The sequence below is a fragment of the Pteropus alecto genome, unplaced genomic scaffold (assembly GCF_000325575.1).
Source record: "Pteropus alecto unplaced genomic scaffold, ASM32557v1 scaffold33, whole genome shotgun sequence".
Lineage (NCBI taxonomy): Eukaryota > Metazoa > Chordata > Mammalia > Chiroptera > Pteropodidae > Pteropus > Pteropus alecto.
The window spans coordinates 280,494-303,694 of record NW_006435762.1 but is presented as its reverse complement, the minus strand read 5'-3'; the positions used below and the strand labels follow the sequence as shown (position 1 = coordinate 303,694).

At 32.5% G+C, this 23,201-nt stretch overlaps 1 pseudogene; it reads left to right on the top strand.

Moving 5' to 3' along the window:
* The first annotated feature begins 470 nt into the window (after positions 1–470).
* On the top strand, positions 471–726 carry LOC102897269 (annotated as a pseudogene).
* Positions 727–23,201: the final 22,475 nt, after the last annotated feature.

Here is a 23,201-nt window from a genome sequence, read left to right as displayed (position 1 = left end):
GACACAATACTGAGAACATCACTTGAGTGCCCTTGGGTAATTGATTTTTGCAATTTTTTTAGTCTGTTCTCAGTATTTTGCACTATCTCCGTAGACAGTATTCAGAGATTATTACTAATCCCAAATTTTAAAAGAAACCCTGTGGCTATGATCTAACGTTTGTATCCCCTGAAATTCATGTGTTGAAATCCTAACCTCTAAATATATTAGTAAGTAAAGCTTTTGGAATGTGATTAGGTCATGAGGCTGGAGACCTCAAGAATGGGAATAATGTTCTTATAAAGGAAATCTCACAAAACTCCTTAGCCACTTCTACCATGTGAGGATCCAATGAGAAGTCTGCAACTCAGAAGAGGGCTCTCACTAGAACCGGACCATGCTGATACACTTTTCTTGTACTTCCAGCCAAGAAATTTAAATAAATTTCTGTTGTTTAAAATCTACTCGGTTAGGCCACTGCCATGATCAGGATGGCCCAGAGATTCGCTGCCTTCTTCAAGAATGCCTGGGCCAAGGAGCCGGTAGTGGTTGTGTCCTTCACTATCAGGAACCTTGCTATAATTCTGCCCCCACCTCTGCCCTACACCAAGCACGTCACCATGATCAACCAGGTCATGCTCTCCAACTACCCAGTGATTGTCCAAGATGACTGGAGCATGCCCAACATGCCCCACCACCCGGAGGTCCCCCAGAGACCAAGCTTTGGAGTGGCTGAAGAAACTGTGAACAGTTCCACTAACAAGGAGGGGTCTCCCCTACCCTTGGCCCCCAATAAAAATGTGAACACTGACAAAAAGTAAAAGCTAATCAGTTTATGGTATTGCGTTGTAGCAGCATAAACAGATTAAGATACCCTCCTTGTTCTCCTCACACCCTTGCTATTCACTGATCTCTGCTACCAACAATTCATGAAATGTTGGCATGTGACTTATTTTCTTTTTAAACTGCAAGGCCTGTTATGTTACCATGCTGCTTCTATGAACAGCCAAACATTCCATCAATCCCTCTGTCCCGTGAAGTGCTTAGCCTGTTCATAACCACTAACCCTCTTCTCTATACCACTTCAATCAGCCACTTCCACACTTATACTTCAAACCTTGTCGAAAGGTTAAATCAATCCAATTCCAAAATTGTTCATTCAATTATCTTACTCTGAACACAACTTTGGCTACTCTCAGTTTGTTCATTCCTCTGTGGCCTCTTTTTAATCTTATCAAGATATGCAATTCATTTCTCTACTTTACCCCATTCCATTAACATTATTTTTAATTATTCTTATTTAAACTTTTCTCATTTTTCAGCTTAGATTGTTAATTCATGAAGATCCTTTGCTGACCTAAATTTTATCAAATCTTACTGGGGGAAAAAAAAAAAAAAAGCCAGTATTAGATGAATCTAATTCTGGATATTCACTCTACATGGGCATCTAAGCAAACCAGCACTTGTAGAAAAATCATATCAAAACAAATTGTTTCCATCATAAATTCATAAAAATAATTAGGTCCCATCAGAATAATAAACTATCTTACCATTTCTTTAATCATTCTCCAACTCTTTATAATAATTGAAACAAATCTTTTCTTTCATTCTGAAACTCCTAATTTTTCCCATCATTCTTAGATTACTTTGTTTTCTGATATACAGAGACGATAGATGTCGTCAGATGAGAACTCTATTATCTTATAATATAACACAAAATTCTACCTATATCTAGTAGTCAGTTTGTATAAACCATCAACTGAAAAGCAGAATCTGTGAAAGCAATTTTGTGTAGGGACTGGGGTAAGATACTACTAAGTGTTAAGAACTTTGGAATAATGAACCTTCCAATGAATATTCATGCCTGAAAGGATAGGACTTCTCGAGTGAGAATATGGGGAAGTGAGATTGTAAATGATTATGAGTAATGGGAAAAAAAGTTATAGATTTTGAGTTGAGAGCAAATGTAAAAAAAAAAAAAAATGCTCGTAGACTCAGCAAGTGATCAAAAAGAGCAGTGATGGTCAGAGCTCTTAAAGATCTTAGAAATATCCATCAAATACTTTTCAAAGGGACAAAAATCCACCCTGCATGCAACATTCAAAATTAGCAAGACAGAAAACCTGTGATAAAAGAAAAATTTGGTTAATTTAGAAGGTGGAAGGGGTAGAAAGAAAGCAGACAGTAGAAAATACAGTGACAGTATAATATTACCTATAAATTTGAGAGTACCTTCTTGACAGGCAATACTTATGGAGTTTTAGAAAAAAAAATGCAGGAAACAAAAAACAAAAATATTCTGAATGAGGATAAAGTTAATAAATCTTTAAGTAGCTATTAAAAATGTCACAGTTTGGTTTATGGTAAAAATAGATGAGAAACACTGAAATTATGAAACTTTAAAAGGTACTTTGGCTTCGACACCACCTTTACAGAGAAGTAATGTTATTCAAACATGGAAAAGGAAAATAATTTATTCAAAGTTATCTTGAGAAAAGTAAAATTGAATCAAATTTCTTCAAGCTAAAATAAAAACATTAGAAAATAGACTACAAATCATATGAAACCAATGTCATATTTTTAATGAAATATGTTAAAACTACATAGAACTCAAAAGAATAAAAAAATTCAGAAACAGGGTAACTGGGAAATGACTGAAAAAAATGAGAACTAACAAAAATCAGGAAATTTTTTTAAACCCATTTTAGAAATGAAAGCTACATTAAGGAAACTATAGGAACAAAATATGTACTACAAAAAGCATAGTAAATAAGTTAGAGCATGAAAATGGAAATTATCAATTAATATTAAAATTTAAAAGGAAAAGTGACTTGAGAGGAAATGATACAGATACTTCTGCCAACAAAACATACAAATGGTCAACAGTCGTGAAAAGATGCTATTAGGGAAATGCAAATCAAGACCACAATAAGATATTACTTCCTACCTGTTAGAATGGCCATAATCAACAAGAGAAGTAATAAGAAATATTGGATAGGTTGTAGGGAGAACCCTCATACACTGCTGGTGGGAATGTAAATTGGTACAGCCACTATGGAAAACAGTATGGAGCTTCTTCAAAAAAGTAAGACTAGAATTATCATATGGCTCAGCAATTCCTCTTTTGGATATCTATCCCCCAAATTTGAAAAGATTTATCTGCAAAGATATATGCACTCCGATGTTCATTGCAGCATTTTTCACAGTAACCAAGACATAGAAACAATCAAATTCCCTTCATAGAAGACTGGATAAAAAAGATGTGGTACATATATACAATGGAATATTACTCAGCTATAAGGAAAGATGAAATACTGTCATTTGCGACAACATGGATGGAACTTGAGATAATTATGCTAAGTGAAATAAGCCAGGCAGAAAAAGTTGAGAACCATATGATTTCATTTATATGTGAGATATGAAACTGAAAGCAACAAATGAAGAAGACAAAAAAGCAAAAACTCTTAGACACTGACAACAGTTTAGTGGTTACCAGACAGAAAGGGAGGAGGGGAGAGATAGATAAGGGTAAAGGGGATCAAATATACAGTAATGGAAGGAGATTTGACTTCGAGTAGTGAACACACAATGCAATATACATATGCTGTATTATAGAATTGTACACTTGAAATCTATATAATTTTATTAACCAATATTACCCCCAATAAATTTAATTACAAAGTAAGTTAATTAATAAAACAAAAAATAAAGAAACGAAGCGATAAATATAGAGCATAATTAAATATAGAGCATATACATATTTGCATTTCTTGAAAGTAAAACCAACTCAAGAGTTCAGGACAGGTATTTATCTAATAGCAAATTTTCCTGAAATAAAAGAAGATATCTATCTATATATTACAATATATAGATAGATATCTTCTATCTATATCTTCTATATAGATAGAAGATATCTATCTATATATTCATATCACATTATGAAATTCAATATTCATTAATTATTTCTTGACTTATTTGATTCTAGTTTAGAAAGCTTCTCATTTAGTTGGTGGTTTCTTCATACAGGGATTAATCCTATATTTATAATAACTGGTTTATTTTGAAGCAATGTTTCAAAATAAACCAGTTATTATAAATATAGGATTCTTATTATAAATATAGGTTTCTTCATACAGGGATTAATCCTATATTTATAATAACTGGTTTATTTTGAAGCAAAGTATACACTCAGGATGTATACTTATCCTAAGTGAATTTTTAAGTAGTTGTCATCTCTATGAAAACTCTAATAATTTTTGATTATGTTTAAATGTATTAGCAATATTTTTATAAGAATGAGATTGCCTTAAAGCTTTCTCCAAAATAGTCAAAGATAATTACAATGTAAGATCATGTGTAATTTTCAACAATCTGTTATCTTACACTTTCATGTTCTCATTTGAAAGTTGCACTTTTTAAAGGAATTTGGTCATATTGTTAAGGGTGTGGTTCTGGGCAAAGATATGCTAACAGCTAACTTCTGCTTCTGTAATCTGCTTGCTTGTTTGATGTTAACTAGGGGGTGGCTAGGCTTTATAATCTGCCTCTTTTGGGAGCTCGAGGCTGATCTCCTCGAACCCTGCGTGGTAGAGAGTCAGTTGCCGGCCGGCTAATCAAGGCTCATAATTCATCTCAATTGGCTCCGTGGGTCTTAGAATTGATTGCGCCACAACAATATCACATGTGTGGGGAAAATCTTCTATACATTTGCTTTTTAATTAGTTTGTTCAATTTGCTGAGTCTGCTCTTCTCTCTGTTTTCTAATTATGATAGAGACTCTGAAACAGATGCAGTAAAAGCACGACCTACTTGAAAATTCAGCAGCCAGTCCTGTAAGCTTTGTAGAAAAATGTCAACACTAAAAAAATATCAATTCAAGTGGATTCCAATATGCAATAGAACTCATTAGTATAGACTGATATCAAACTTTCAACCATTTACTTTATTTATTGAATGACCTAATATTTCTAAATGGTAATGGGGAGAGGGCGGAGTAGGGACATAAAGAAAGACTCTAACACTAAGGTACTTAGGGTTCCTATCCGAATTTCAGAATTACTGTCAAATAAATATTAGTGTCTCTTCTCTTATATGTAGACAATAATTATAGATATAGATGGCTGACTAAAAATTAAGTGCTAAGCTAGAATTAGATATTGAAACTTAGTACCAATATTCCCTTCTGTGACTCTCCCCTGGGATATTATTTTGTGCATAGAATATATTACTTATGTGCATGCTAATTATAACTTTTAAAATGATGATTGAAAATATCTCCTGAACCGTAGAATATATCAAATGTAAGTTCTCAGGTCCTTGTGATAGATGTAAATTAAATATGAGTAATGCGAATCAAAATTCTCATGAATGCATCATTTTGCAAAATGAGCTTTACGAATTCCATGTTTTATGTAATTTCAAAAAGAAAAAAAGATGCTTACCAAGCTAAATGACGCTGAAACTGTTTATCAGCTGAATGATGGCAGCCAGCAATTAAAAACAGTCAAGCTTGCAGAAAGCAGCAGGATATTTAAAGAAATGATACTTTACAATTATTGTAAGAAAAGGAAAATGTCCATTAGAATAGGAAAATAATAAGAAGAAAAAAAATTAAAGTATCACAACACATTTTAAATTTCATAAAATAACACTAAAATAGTAATATGTATCCTTAGCTTTTGTATTTTTAGAATTTAGATAATAGTATAATTAGAACTTTGATGTAATTCCAGCCTCAGCACATACATTTACAATTTATTTTACATTTCTAAACCTCAGTTTCTTTATATTTAAGTGGATTCCTATGAGAATGAAAAGAGCTAATCAATTTAAAATAACAGGCAAACTAAATGGCACATTGTAGCTTCACATGCTAGGTACTCAGTAGATATTGGTTTATTTTCTTGTGTTCCAATTTTTTAAAGCATGAGAAAAATGAAAATTGTAGCTACATCTCCCTCTTCAAAAATAATTACGATCACAATCAACCCTGTCCCTTCTTTTTCTATTTCTAGAAAAGTTCATAACATAAACAACTGATCATTATTTTTAGATTGTTTATTAAAATAAGGTCCACTGAAACCATAAAATACCAAAGGAACATAGATAAAAATAAGGTAATAATAATTTAGAATTTGTATTAGTTATGGTAACAGAAGTTCCTATAACAGATAATCCCAAAATAACAGTTTAACACAATATGTTTATTTTTCACTATTCCAATTGTTGGTGGTAAGAGAGTTGGCACTATGCCTCCTTATTCTTTAGGGATTCAGTGACTCAAGAGACAGGGACTATTCTTTTCTATTTGGCTATCAAGCTCTCCTTGAGTCACCCTCAATTGAATGAGGAGTGAGAACTACAGAGAGTTGAGGATAAAGTAACATGGCAAGTTTTGTTAAAACTGTCTTGGAAAAGGCATACATCACTGTTCTTCGTAATTCACTGGCCAAGGCTTTGTCATTTGGCTATATCTAAGATAAAGTGAGACTGAGGAAAAGGCAAAATAGTTTTTCTGAACCTGCTAGTTAATCTATAAGAAATCGTGAGATTCAAATATGTAAGTAGTAAAAGTACAGTCTTTTTTATATGATTGTATGTGTGATAGTTATTAAAAAGCCTCATATATATGTGTGATAGAAATATAATTTAGAAATTCATATACTCATTACAAAATGGAAAGTCTTTGTTAATGCATATTAATTAGTCCCCTGAATGTGTAGTGTTGGATTTATAAGCAGATTTTTTTTTAAAAAAACAGATATATATTCTGGATTGGCACATATGTTAATAATAGGTGGGAAGCAAAATAACAACCTCTATACTTTGTGGTAGAGATATATACAGTAACTTTAATCATTAATGATACTTTCTGGTGTGGGTGAGAGGAAATAGAAATATTAGAGTCAAAACAATAATTTTGCAAGTCTTGGAATTAGATGTCTTAATCCAACTATAAATACATTTTAAAAATTCTTATTTTGAGACATTTAGCTAAGAAATAAAAGAATGCTTTTAAGTTAATTAAGAAAAAATTACTTTATTAAAATAAATCAAATGCATTGTCATCGACTTTATGATATATTTAACATTTTACTTATCCACTTAAAATTAGCTATACAAAAGGTGATGAGGTTATTTTTCAAAATAAAATAATTTGATGACAGATAATTTGTTTGAGCATAGAATAAATACCACATGATTTCACTTATATGCAGAATCTAAGGAACAAAAAGAACAAATCAATCAAAAACAGATGCACAAATAGAGAGGACAATCTGGTGATGGCCAGAGGGGAGGGTGGTTGGGGGCTGGGAGAAAGGAGTGAAAGGTTAAAGAAGTACAAATTAGTAGTTGATAGATTGTCACGGGGATGGGAAGCACAGTATAGGGAATGCAGTTAGCATTAATGTAATGGCTAGGTGGAGAGCCAGAGGAGAGGAGCAATTAGGGGGATCGTATTATAAATTATATAAATATCTAACCTGTATACTTCAAACTAATAAAATAAAATTAATAAAAGAACATAGAAAGCAAAATTAATCTTTCTAATGAGCCAATATTCTCTATTAAATCTAGTTATAATAAAATTCATTTGAGATCTTACACTAGTTAATGTTAGAACTATCACAATTTAAGATAAAAAAAAATAAGCCAAGCCAATACACAGGCATAACATGATTTAAGGTTAAAAAGATTTAAGAAAAATGATAGGTATTATTTAAAGCAGAGTAAAAAATATGAGGTTATTCTAGTAAGGGTTTTTAAGTTTTTTTGAGAAATGAAAAAAATATTATTCTTATTAATTCTCTTTATTAATCTATATGCTCATACACTTTCCCAGTTTTTTTCCAGTACCTGATAGCTTTTCAAATTAGAACTTAGAGGGCAATAGGTTGTATTTGTCTTTTGGCCATTTTGTTTATGAAAACATCTACTGTGGGAATTAGTTCTTGTCATAAATAAGTAAAAGAATATGAAATTGTTGTTTAAGTAGATTAAAGTTAATAATATTTTATTCAATAGATGAATCAATAGCATTAATAAAATGCTTTCAAATATAATTTTAAATGATATTACTGAGTCTATTAATAAAATACTCTTTACTTTCAGACAATAAATATTGTTCAAATCCTCCAATTATTGATTCTCAATGAAGAACATTTTATTTTCTATAGGGAGCTTAAAATGTCAAAAAAACAAGGAATGTATTAGAAAAAGGTTAAATTAGCATGATGAATTTCAGAAAAGTTTGCAGCATAATTCTGTTAACTTTGCTAAGGTAGTTTATGATATTTGTAGTCAAGCCTTGTCAAGAAAAATTTGTGTTAATCAATGATTTTTTAATCAAGTTTTAATGCATAAGTTAAATGTCCTGACAACATGATGCTGCTGTTTTTGACTCATCAGGGTTTCAAATGGATTATTGAAGTAAGCTTTTCACAGAACACCATGCAGTCATCAGTATTTTTTTACTGTCAACCATGATTTCAGCCTAAGTTTGGGAGAGTCATGAACATGCATCCTTTGTTCAAATCACCCAATACCAAGTATTAACTCGGTTCATATATTCCCTGAGCTTTGCTCTTCATCTTTCTAGTAGAATCTATGAATGACTCTAAGTCCCCAAACTTTGATAGATAAATTATGTGTTTCTACTTAATAAATATATGCCCTATCTAGCTCATCTCTCTCTCTATAGTTGGCTATTTGAAGAGATTTAAAAAATCGGCAAAACTTTATCTGGACTAATCAGAAAAAGAAAGTTCTCAAATTATTAAAATCAGGAATGAAAGAGAAAACATTATTACTCATATTATAGAAATTAAGATTATACGGAAATACTATGAACAATATGTGTGTGCATGTACAAATGTATACACACATATATGCAGTAAATCCTTGTCATGTTAAAAATATATAGTTATAGTTATTTCTGATTCAGCTGTCAAGAGCCGCTGACAGCTTGGAACCAAAGAAATCTAAATGATTCTGTATCTAATCAGCAAGGTGAAGGTGAATTAGTTTCATAGATTCTGAAGCAGGGCAGGAAGTGACAACTCTGGTGGGCTGATATTTGCTTGAGTTCCTAAACCTGAAATTTATGTCGGAATCCCTTGGATATGAGGAACAGAATAAAAACAAATTTAGAGAAACTCTCAGATTTATTGAGAATTTCTGGGAGGTAGGACCTAAATATTATAATTTAATATTAGATCCAAATATTTACTATGAACACAGAACAGATAGATTCCTGGGGAGGTGGGGGGAGAGGGAGGGGAGTCTTTGAAAAACTGCTTAAATGTAAGGTGGCTGATAACAAAGTTTCAATTCTGAGTTTCAGTTTCCAGACATTGATAATGTAAAGCACCAATCACAGAGTACACTTAATTAAAGAAACATATCTATTATCTACCAATCTATTGGAAATCTGAGTATCAAATGCATACAAACATAAGCAATTTGTATATTAAGTATGCTTTATTCTGAGGTTATATATACAATTAATTCATGAAATTTTTAAATTTAAAATCAAATAAATGAGATGTGCTGAACATAAACTTCTAATTCCACAGGCTGACAGAGATAGAGAGAAAGGGTAGAAAGAGGAAAAGTAATGGTATTAGAGAATATAGATATATCATCTTTAGTGTCACCATTTTTCCCATAAGGATCTTCATACATTGTGGATGCTATTATGATATGTATTTTATTTATTTGTTTTAACATTTACATTCTAGTGACTTAATTCAAAATATGACCAAAAATAGACTTTCATTTTCAAATTATTTTTGTCTGCATGTTTATCAATATAGCTGCATTTTTACCTATCTATATATAATTTAAATATTTTTGTAGCATATAGATAAGTAATTATGGCTATTTGTATACATCTGAATAAAAATAAATAGCTTCAGAATTAAATACTAAGATCATATAAAGATTCTTATGAGAATTTAAGGACAGAAATATCATGGTTTGCATTTTTATAATTTTAAAATACATCCAATAATTTGATATGGGCCTCTACTTTTACATGCTGAGAAATCGCCTTTTTATTATTTTACAATAGAGTATATTTGGTATTTTTGCAAGTGAAAAGAATATATAGAGAGAAACTGAGGCTATTATATATAGATATTAGTCTCATGGTAGTTACCTATTGTAATTTTTCAGATTACAAAAGTCTGTTCCTACACGCGAACAGGAGTTTCCTCAGATTGAGAATCACAACTGTTGTGAAACTGTAACAGATAGCAGTTTAGCTTGTTTCATAAGTGAATAAATTCAAGGACCTTTGATCTATAGAGATGTTAATAATAAAATATCACTCACAAAACTATTATCTGCTTCCCCAATGTGTTGTTCTCTTTTCCAATACCCCTGCCCTTTTGACACAATGCTCACAATGCCACTCCCAGTTAAAAATAATCATCATTTTTAATAAGCAAAATCTTCTTTGTAAAGTATCAATTTATTGAGTAGTAATAAAACATTAATGAGATTTTTGTTGTTGTTGTTGGAAGGAGGTCATATCTGAAATCATATGACCTTCCAGTATTGTAAATGTGCTGGAAATCTGACAGATGTTATTACTTATTTTCAGTGATAAATTCTAAATATTTATGATTTGTACTATATTCCTCTCACACTGGAATTTGGTATGTGTTATTTCAGACATCTCAGGAATTCTTCATTAAAATAAAATCATAAATGGTAAAATGATAAATATTTACCTCAAAGCCAAATCAGTATTCTGGAATTATGGCTTTAATAACAAAAACATGTGACTTTCATGAGACGGACAAATTTGTTTGGATTCGGAATGTCTTTTGCCCGGTAATCTTTGAAGAACGAAGATATTTTGATATACACAAAATAGTCGCTGCTTATGAAGGTAAATGGCATTTAAAATAATTATAAATCTCATAGGTTTTCCAAACAGCTGATTCCTACTATCTTTGGATCAACAAGATTTTCCTATTGATTATACCTTAGTTTCCTAATAAAGTCATCAAATAAAATTTAATGTAATTTGATTCTTTGTCATAATGGATAGGCCTCATATTTTATTTAATAATATGTAAATTATTATGCATCTATTATTAAAATATTATAGTCTTGAAATAGCATAAGATATTATTGTCTTGTTCATTTAAGATCAGCAATGGATTATTAGTAAATTATCATTAAATTTTATATCTAATAAATAAGGTGCCATTTCATGAATTAGTGAAAATATCAAAATATGTAAATATTGCTTTGTTAGTTATTATAATCCAATTAAGTGTGAGATTACATAGAAAAATGTTTGAATTAATTAAAAGATCTTTTTTCTCTTATTTCCAAAATATTTCTCTTAATTTATAATATATTAATGACTAATTCATAAGGAAACAATTATTGTACCTATCTTTTATGAAAATTCTGATAATTTAAAGTTTATTTACATTCTTTCAATTAAAAGCAAGCTTTGTAAAGTATACATTTAAATAAAAGACAAAGAAATAAGAGTGTACTCACTAATGTTTTTGTCTCAAAGGGAAATTATTTGTCATATTTCTTCTTATGTTTCCTCTTTTGGAAGCCAGCTTTATATTTTTCTTTTTGCAGCCTTTAACAATAGGACTCATGAAGTTTTAGCTCATTATCTCATGGACACAGATTCTCTGTCATTCTAGACTTTAAGCCATGTAGAAAAGAAGGGTATGAGAGAACAGAAGCCAAAGAGAATGTGCATAAAGTGAAAATAGTGGAGACATGGGCTCTATTTCCTGTTGGAATCCTAGGAACCTGCAACAACATAGTATGATTTTCGTACTATAGAAATGGAAGCAGACACATGCAGGCAGAGATTAGTTCTGAGATTGTGGCATCTCACCTTTCCTCACATCCTATGTGGCATATAAGGGACCCAAAGTTTTTGGGAGTAAGACAATGTATAGATGAGATATGGGAGAGAGAGCTGACCTTCAAAGGATGGTATAGTTAAAACGAGATGTTGAATTAGAATCTGTGGAGTGTATAGTTTAGCCAAGAACCATACAGAGGATTTAGCTAAGCACTTCGTGTTTGCAGAATGAGAAGGACAGAGGACAGATTAGAAGATCAGTAGGTCCTGACCACATTCAGAAAAGGGACCATAAATTAGCTGTAAACAGTCTTTATTAAAAGAAGCAATGACAGAAAGCATTGACACGAGTTCAGGCAAAAGGAAGTTACTTCACAATGGAGCGAGCAGGCAACAGTAAAGGACTGGACAAATGACTAATCTCTCTTTTAAACATGAGGTTATATTTACATTCTTTTGTCCTTAGATGCCAGCATGGCATGCCTTAGATCCTTGGAATTGTTGTCTTTTAACAAAAATGGGAAATTCCAGCTATCGTCTTTCCCATGCTCTTTATATCTTTTTTTTTTTTTAATTCTCTCTATATCTCTGTTTAAATTTGATTAAATATATGTTTAAGTACCTCATGCTAGCCTTCATATTATTTAACCTTCTTCCATATTTTCATCTGTCTTCCTAAACCGCATTCTATACCATTTATTTTATTTATTTTACACTTTAATTTCTTTAGCTGTGTTTAATCTGTTAGCTAATCCATCATTGTGCTTTGAATTTAAACTATACTATTATATTTTTATTTCATTATGCTTTATTTCAAATATTATTTTAAGCTTATAATTTTTACCTTCTAATGCATTAAATGTACTAAACACATTTATATTATATTGCTGTATGATAATTGCAATATCTGAAGTTATTTTGAATCTGTTTCTTCCATTTTAGTGAATTAATTTCCTTTGAAGGTTTACAATATAAAATTTACTCAGAGTTTGTCCAACAAGTGAGAATGCAGTATTAGGTAAAATCTGCATCATATCGTCCCTTTCTTTGGTTTTATTAAGTTTCTCTCTTTTCCTTTCAATATCAATATCTATTTATTTTCCCTTGGCCCTTATTCATTTCGACCCTTCCTTTTTTTGTTTACTTTTATTTATTTTTTCTTTTCTTACTCCTCACTGGTTCCATCCTTCTCATTCCTCATGTCATCCCCTCAACATTTATCAAGTATTGCCAAACAAGACAAAAATACTAAGTGAAAATGACTTAAAATGTCTAGAAATATCATATTCATATTAAGGATATATCATATTCTTATGGAATTCTTCCATTTTGTAATGGTACAAATGAGAGATGTCTTTCTGAATTTTAGTGATAGAAAACTTTTCTCCTAAAAAACTAATTATTCACTATCTTTTCCAACAGGGAGAACTAATAACTGCTTGTTTTCTTTTTGTGCCTTGTTCTCTATGAAACACTGAGACACATTTGAAGATCATACATAAAAAGAGCATTGAGATGCATATTTAGTGCATTTGCTATTTTCTTCTTTGACTATGATTTTCTATTTTTTATTTTACTGTTTTATTTTCTATGACTTTTGCAGTAAGCTGCCATGAACCCTGAAACTTTTGCGTGAAGAAAGAAAATATATATATACAGATTGGTTTGTAAATGGGACAGCCTGCAAATAATTTAGAAGGTTCTAAAAAGTAATCTCACATGCATTCGAAATTTTTATAATGACACAAATTATTATTCCTCATGCTCTTTCTTTTTTCATCAGAGATTAATATTAGCTGAACCACCTAACGGTAAACAAAATTCTGTTTTATCTGCGTTATCAACATGAAAATTAACTTAAAATTTCAAAAACACAACACAATCTGTTATTTTGTTATAACCTATCATTGTCCTAAACTTATAGAAGTATTATAATATAGAATAAAAATTAACACTACAATACATAAATACAAAACAATCCTAGAGATGAATTAAATAAAGGTCCCTTTTTCTATCCATTTTGCTTTGACCAGAATGTGAATGACCTAGAAAATCGCCTCACTCACAAAAAGAAATGTTAGCTACATGAGAATGAGTTGATGAGGTTTTATTTTATGTGCCTTTGAATAAATAGAAAATTATTTTACATTTCATATTATTTAAGGAAAGCGTTATTGTTTTATTTGTAAAAATCCGGTTTTCTCATGATATATTTTGTACTAGACAAAGTATCATTTTTTAAAATAACTTTTTTTAGAAATAAAATACTATATATACTTGTTTTATGATAAATAAGGTATAGGCTTCTATTTTAACATCTGTAGTGTGATAGAATAAGAGAATGAAGTCTAAGGCCCCCAGAAGAAGCTATCAAATTGATGGACCAATGGAGCACTATTCATTCAGATTTTCTGATTTTTCTTTTGCTTTTTCACTTGGTTCCTACATTTTTTCACTTTACACCACCTTACTTAAGAAATATTTTGTTTTATAATCAATATTTCTGTTGCAAAAAGCATCAAATAATTCATTTAAGAATATAATGTTATCTGTTAAGATAGTATTGCAAATTTATTTTCAATTTTTAGACTATGTCATCTGATTATATTAATAATTTATATAATTTCTCGATCAGTATTATAGATAATTAATAAATAACTCAACAGGAACTTCTGTAATGAAAGGCAATTTATTTTTTTGCCAAAGAAAGAACATTACAGAAATTTTAATCACAAAAATTTGATATGCCAAATATCAGTAGGTAGTCCACATTTCAACTCTCAAGGTACTCTTAATTTTCAGAGAGCAATGATTAACCAGTTCATGTAAATCATTGCCAACAAGTTAAACTTATACCATTGGAGGATGAAAACTAACCACTACTAAAAAAAAAAATCTACAAAAATAAAGGTATTATTTCATCTTACCTATTCTGGCCTTAGAGACTCTTCTGGAGAATTAAATTTATAGTCTAAATTCTATTTTTCTTCCAATCAAAGGTCAGTAGTTAGATTAAAAAATATGTCTTGGGGAATCATGGCCTTCTTTGGGGAGAAGGGAAAAAAGTTCTACTGGAGCAAACATATTGCAAATTTAAATTCATCAATGCTTAGCAATTCTGATTTCTTTTGTAAAGCCAGATAATTGAGTCAGTGCATGTTTTGTCAACATGTAAAGTTTTAAGGTAAATATTTGTTTCTTAAGATTAATGAACCTAAACCAAGATAAAAACTTTTTATGGTAATATAATCCAATATGATATCCATGGAGGTGTCCTACTCAGATCTTTAATAGTCTCTGTACAGATCCAGAGAGGACTAAACTCCTAGCCAATGAAAGTTCTCTTACCCAAGACAGGGAAATAAGGAATAAAGACATAGAAGTGAGTTTCTCTGATCACTGGGGCTCCTCAGATTTCTCTGAACACTTGGAGCCTGCAAAAGTATTCCATTTAATGTATCAAGAACTAGCCCCTTACTTGGAGAGATACTATAGGCTAATAGGCATCCTCCTTAGGAGTTGTCCCAGACTAATTATAGTTAAATTTCAGTATAACTAGGCTGGCAACATGCTAACTCTGATATAGGAGAAAAAAAATTACAACCCAAAGGAGCTGCAAAATTAGCTACTGTGTAAGAACAGGATCCAAGGGAATATCCCTGATATTAATATCATCCCAAGTAACACCATGGTTATTAACTAACTCATTATCTTCCTTTTAGTGAGCCCCCTTGGCAGCTCCTCTGACCATGCTGATTTTTGCAGTTAAGCTGCACCACCTGTCCTCAATTGCTATTTTCAAGGGACTTGAAATACAAACTAAATAAGCAAGAATTCATTAATTTAGGGACACTTTTATGGAACACAAGATTTAACTCCCTGGCAAAGATGGTGGAGATTATGCAAACTAGCTGCTAGGGTAGCTCTTTAAAACCTGGAGAAAGTGAAGGCTCATATTGAGTAAGGTTGAAGTGTGTGAGTTATCTTGGCTGATGGTAGATAAAGGAATAAAAAGGCTCAGGGGCATGTTCATAAAATGATTATACACCATGAGGGTGGAGAACCCTGAAGCTGAGAGTCACAAATTTCTATAAATATCAGCAAGGTCAGAGAATGGTAAAGGGGACTTTACTGAGAGGGAGTTGATGAGTTAGTTAACAGGACATGACATTGCAAGGGCAAAACTGACAGAAAATGAAGATGTATTCAATATCTATAATCAGAAGAGCACAAGAATGGAGGGGCAGGAATGTAAAGTTGGTTTTTCCAATAAAAACTTCTGATCTCTTTCTCAGTTCCCAGATATGAACCAATTTTCAGATCTAGAAATCATTGACTTAAACGGGTGTGTACTAGAGGTGTGTTTCTCCAGCTCTTCCTTCAAAGGGCCTGTGGATATTTGCTCAGGCGATTGTTGTATACCATGTGAAGGAAAACAACCAAATATTTGAGGACTGTGGGATATAGTCATAATTACTATTTATGCCTAGAAACCTAAAGTGCAACCAAGGTCCCATACTTGAGTGTAAGTATGCAGAGGCCAGGTATTAAATGAACTATTAGCTAACCTTTCATGGTTATTCGATCTATTCCTGAGTGTTATAATTGGAACTGATACCTTACTGTGAGTAATCTCTATATGGGTCCTTTGCCTAGAAGTCAAGAATCTATAATAGAGGGAAAAGCCAAATGAAAACCTTTGAAATTGTTCACTTTCAGCCAAGAGAGTAAATAAAAATAACAATGCATGTCACGAGGGTGTGGGGGCAGAGATAGTAATAGTGAAGAATAGTGCAATCTTTGAAGTTCTAAAGGATTCAGACTCAGTGGGCCCAGTTATAATTCCATTCAATTCACCAGTATGTCCTCTGCCAAAATCTGATGGAACTTGGTGATCACTGCAACTCAAATGAACAGTAAACAAAATTGCAGTTGCCATGCTGGCCATATTTATAGTTGCTATAGATTAATAATGTCTCAGATGCATGAACTATATCTGTTGATTTGGCAAATAACATGTATTTTTATCCTAGTCAATAAAGAAAATCCAAGTCAGCTCATATCTACCTGGATTATATAATAATATTTATTTACAATTTTGCCCCAGGCCTATGTTAAGCCTCCTTTCCTCTGTCATGATATAATCCAAAGTGCTCTAGGCAGTCTGGAAATCCCATGGAATATCACATTGATCCATTATATCAATAGCATCATGTTGATCAAGCCAGATAAACATGAGGTTTCTAGTCTGCTGGAGGCTTTGTTAAACTACATGCACTTCAGAGAGTGGCAGATAAACCTTTTGAAGATTTAAAGATCTGCAACTTCTGTAAAATGTTTAAGGGTCCATTTAGACAGAACATAACAAAAAATTTCTCTCCAAATTAAAACTTTGCTACATTTTACATCGCCTGCTGCAAAGGAGCTATAGTGCATAATAAGACTCTTTACATTTTGCAGATAATATATTTTACAACCAATAATACTGCAACTGCCCCTATTCTCTGTGACTTGGAAGTCTGCCTGGCATCAGTGTAGTCAATAACAAGAAAGGGTTCTACTCTAAGTTAGAGGTACAATGCAAATAGCTTTCCACTCTTGGGCTACATGATTCATAGACCTTATATTGTTAGAGGCATTGTTGTTGGGAAATGATCCAGTGTGAAATGTATGGCCAGACCCAGTGGAAGAACCATAATATAGGTAAGTAGAGCTCTGGAACAGGCCATTTCATGTATAGTAGAGTACTGTACCTTTCAAGAAACAGCTCATAGTATGTTAGTGGTCTCTGCTAGAAACAAATGCTTGACTCTGGGTTACTAAGTGCCCATTCATTTGGAACTGCTCATCATGAGTTGGGTTCTATTGGACCTACCAAATCATAAAGACAGATTATCTCAGCACTGGTACACCAAAAGACGTAAATAGTACATACAGTATCAAGCCCAAAAGACTACAGGACATGAATATAAACAAGTAGTCCACATTTCCATGAAAATCCAATGACATAAAAAAGGGTCCTTAGCTCACACACATAGCCACAAAGAAAGATGTGGTTTCCATTTAACTACCTGAATGAAGAAGAAAAATCTTGAGCTATACTTACGAATTTGTCAGGTCAGTAGGTACAAGTAAGCTGCAAAATGGATGGTAGCTATATTATAGTGACAAGGTTTGACTTGAGAGATAATACTGATGTAAAATTTAACAGTAAACAGAGTTTCAAGAAATTCAGTGATCATCCACTTCTGTGGAAGGTAAAATGGTATGAAAATGTATACAGATTTCTGGGCAGTGGCTAGTCTTATGGACAGATTCTGGAATAAAAATGACTAGAAGATCTGAGAAGAGGTCTAGAATCATGTTAATGGACATATGGAATTGGACAAGAAGTAAGTGCATTTTTGTATTATATGTTAACGACCACTAGAACACATCCACAATGAAAGGCATACGGAAAAACCAAGAATATAAAATGAATTGGATAATTGGTATTGACTAGCCTTTGTCATTATCCATAATAGAATGATGGGCACATTAAATGGAATGGCCACAGTGGCAGAAATAGAGCCTATATTTGGGCCCAAAAGCATAGACTCCCACTTACCGAGGTCAATCTAGCTATTGCCTCATGTGAATGTTTATTCTGGCAGTAGTGCTGATCATTACTGGTTCTTTGGTATGATACTATTCCTTAAGGAGAATAACCAGCCATTTGATTGCAAGTTGATATCTTTGGGCCTCTCCTCCACTGGAAGAGCCAGGGGCTTATCCTTATAGGGACAATAAATTTTCTGGGTATGGGATTCCTTTCCTTCTCTGCAGAGCCTCATTTAGCAACACTGAATGGGGCCTTACCAAGTATCTGACCCACTGCCTTAGAATCTCATTGAATTTAGCAACCAAGTAAGGGACACACTTCACAATAATGGAGGTGCCGAGTGGGAACATGACCTTGTGATCTAATAGTTGTATCACATGACACACTATCAAGAAACAATCAGTCTGATAAATCAGTATAATGGCTTACTGGAGATAGAGCTAAGTGCTAGGGAGAGATTATACTCAAGTACTGAAGAAAATACTCACAAAAGAGAGGTTACTATCTAGGATACACTATATATGTACACTAAACAGAGCCTTAGTGTGCATGCCCAAAAGAAGGATACACAGTTCTGGTAACCAAAATGTGAAGATAGAATTGCCCCACTTACCATTCCTACCTATGACCTACTGCTGAAGAACTCTGGGCTCTTGTCCCTGAAACTTTGGGCTCTGAATTGTTAGGAGGCTTGGTTTTCATAAAGGCCACACTCTCGCCAGGGGACATAGCAAGGTTCCCACTGAAATTTATTTTACAGCTGCCATCTGGACACTTCAAATTCTTTGAATCCAGAGACCAGAAAGTAAGAAAAAGAGTCACTATGTTGGCAGGAATAATTTACTGTAATCAGCAGGAGGAGCCTGCTGTTTTGACACAATGGAGGCCAGAAAGAACCCCAGTGATTCACCTGTGTACTATTTGATTCTCTCTTGCCTAATTGTTGCAATAGGTAGACGAATGTAGCATATTATCTAAGACTCAGAGAAATCATGAATAAACATTTGGGTCATATTATAAGGAAAGTAACCAAGATCTACAAAGGTGACAGCTCTGAGTAGGGTGATTTAGAATAAACAGTGGAGAAGAAAGTGGGTGATTAACAGCAGTGGCCCAAAGACTAGCTCTAGTAGCATGCGGTATAATTCATCCAAGCAATTTCTCTCTTCTAAGTTCCTCCTCAGAAGAAGCTCACCAGAAACCTGAAGAAATCAGTCACCAAAACAGAGTACAGAATGGACTGATACGGTTCAAGGGGTAGGCTACAGAGGCTATTGAGGTGTGCCGCTCAGATTTTTCGAGTGAGAAACTGTTTTGAGAACTACAGATAACAGCCTCCAACTTTAATTCTTTCTGAATTCATTAGAACATTGAGGACACTTTCTTTCTGGGCTCATCCAAGCCAACAATGTCTGAGCATGGCAGAGGTACTAGAGGTACTATAATTTTCGTGTGAAGTGTTTTCTACTATCCATTCACCCTTTCTTCCCCTTCTTCTTTCACAGCTATCAGATAGGTACTGAAAGCTTTCCTTGCCAATCCCTGATTCTTCTCCCCTTCAACTTTCCTAAGCATTGCCATTAATAAATCCTGTTCATGTTCAATTCTTTCTATGCTTCTGCTTCCTAGAGGACCCAACATGGCACACTAATTCTACAAATCTACTAACTTTTGCACCTATAGGAGATTAAATAAGATCATTTGTGCAAAAAGCACTATAGTTTAATTATAGCTAATCCATTTAAAGTTATGTTTGTTGAGTACCTACTATGTGACATGTATCTATCTATATCTATCTATCTATATCTATCTAATCTATATCTATCTAATCTATATCTATATCTAATCTATATCTATATCCATATCTATATCTATGATGTCTATCTTATATCACTGACCATTGTCTCATATATACACACATAAGTAAATGAGATGTGATTCCTATCTTCAAGAAACATAGAGACTATCTGAAGAGACAAATGTGCAAAATAACTATAATCTCATTCATGCAGTGATAAACTCATGTCTTAACGTACCTACTATGTGACATGTATCTATCTATATCTATCATTCATGCAGTGATAAACTCATGTCTTAACAGAAATATATCAAAGTGCTTTGGGAGGAGAGAAGTTTAAAACACTTGTAACTGATAACCTCTGGGAGGATTTTCTAGTGAAAGCTTCTAATCCTGAACCATTTGTGATACATTGTATTTTCCAAAAATGGCCATAAGAGCATTTTTAGTCTCACACAATCTTTCAGAAGCTTGCCACTCTATCAAGAGATAGAGTGTATTTTGCCTCCCTTGAATCTGTTAAGGTCTTTGAAACTGCCATGGTGAATAGAATGCAGTGTAACTTTGTAATTTTAGGTCATAAAAGGCAACGCATTTTTCATCTCAGGATAGATGAACCAATATGTAATAAATCCTGCTACCTTAAAGATTTCATGTTGGAGAGACACAAATAGAGACTACACAAGGATAGAGAGAAATGCTCAAGGAGGCTGTGTTGTTTGAGGCTTCCCAGGCCAGGCCCCAGACATGTGAATGAGCAAGCCATCACATGATCAGCAAGTAGTCTTCCTGGTGCCCCAGGGGCAGCAGCCACTAGTTTTCCTTTTCAAGGACCTTCCAAATTGCAGAATAATGACTAAAACAAATGTCATTTTAATCCATTCATATTTGATGTATTTTTATAGCTTCAATTACAAATAAATATCAACAGTTTTTTAAATGATTGATAAGTAGAGGTATGTGTTTGTGAGTGTGCATATATTATCTGTTCATCATTTGTTCATTAAGAAGATTTTCATACATTAATTGTATGAAGTCTTTATTTCTAAAATATAATATTGGTATTATTCAAGATTTTTAGTTTCAAATGAAAAAAAAACTTTCTGGAACTGAAGCTAAAATGGAATTTACCAATCCATAGAAACAGAATGGTTAGGGATTTAAAAGGTCAAGATGGAGCTAAATTCAAATGCTCAAACGATGTTTTAAGAATCTCCCATTCTATCTTTAAGCTCTAGTCTTCTTTTTATTTCACCATTTTCAACCAGACTCTATTTTTGTGGTACTAAAGATGACCCTAGACAGCTCCGAATTCCATAATCCACACAGTTATTTACACTATCAAACTCATACTATTTCTTAGAAAATAGTTCTAGCACAGTTCCTGACGATGATTCACTGGCTTTACTGGAGAACTATGTTCATCTATAAATGGATATGTATGGTCTTGGAAATGAATTAGTCTCATGCCCTGTCTCCTAGGTTTGCATCACTGGGTAAGTCTCATCAACAAAGGCAGATTCACTGAAGAATTTTTTTAAGTCATTTATTACAAATGTCTGTTTTATTGTTGGCCTTTTTATTCTAGACATTTCATTTTTTTATGAATAGTTCCCCATTGTCATGCAATCAAAAGTATTGGTCTTTCCTTATTTTTCTTTTCTTCAATAATTTCTAATGCCTCCACTCCATATGCTTAATAATTTATTTTCTTTTAATTTTATAGTTTTTTATATGTATTATATTCTAATTACATTAAATTTGAGATTATGTGATCTGAGCATCTAAATTGATTTATTTCTCCAAATGCCAGCATTTTATCTGAACATCATTTATTAGATAATCCTTCCTTCCTCTGTTAATTTGTAAATTGCCTTGTCATAAATTAAGTTTATATGCATACTATATATACTAAGGATTACTTGGGGCTATGAATTATGTTGAGTTGTTGGCTGTATTTTTATCAGTAGCATATTTCCATGATTTCTTTATCTTCTCATTGTAATTTATTATTTAAGAGTATCCCTGATTCTTCAAATTTAAATGACCTATCTTTGTGTCATGCCATAGCCAATTGCTCATATCAACCCTCAGAAATATATTTGCTGTAATGAATTGTATCAGACTTCTTCTGGAATGAATTACACTCACTTTGTAACAGTTTTATTATAGTAAAACAGGTGCACTGTAAATTTTACATGCAAAAAAGGTAAAATTTGGCAAATATTGACATACATGTATTTCTGTGAAATATAACCTCAATAAAGATAATAAACATATTCATAACCCCCAAAAGTTTCCTCATGCACCATTTCAATCTTTCCTTTCAACACTTTTCCACATTTCTCCTCATATATGCAGCAGTCTGTTTTCTCTTAATGTATATTAGCTTGCATTTATAAGATTTTATATAAATAGAATCCTATAATATATATTTATTTTCACCTGGATTATTTCACTCAGCATAATTATTTTGAAGTTCAGTAATGTTGCATTAATAGCCCATTTCTTTATATTGCCAAATAGTATTCATTTGTCAGATCTCCCTCAATTTGTTTACCCATTCACCTATTTTTGGACATTTGGGTTGTTTCCAGGTTGAAACTATTACAGAAAAAGCGGCTTCTATAAACATCTGTAAAAAGAGTCTTTGTGTAGATATAAGTTTTTATTTCTTTATGATAAATAGAATGGCTTGGTCTTATAGTAGATGTGTGATTATTATTATTATTATTATTATTATTATTTAGTGTCTAGTTGTTTTTTAATCTTAGATTGAAAACGAAGAGTCAGTGTTACGCTAGAGTACTTTCATACAAATAATCAGCCATTATGAGTCAGATGAGCAAGAAAAAATTATGCAAACAAAATAATACCATGGGGGTCATAGAATTTGGAGCAAGAATGGTTCTTTGGGATCACAGATCCCCAAACCACCATTTTACAAAGTGAAAAAGAAATAAAACCTCAAT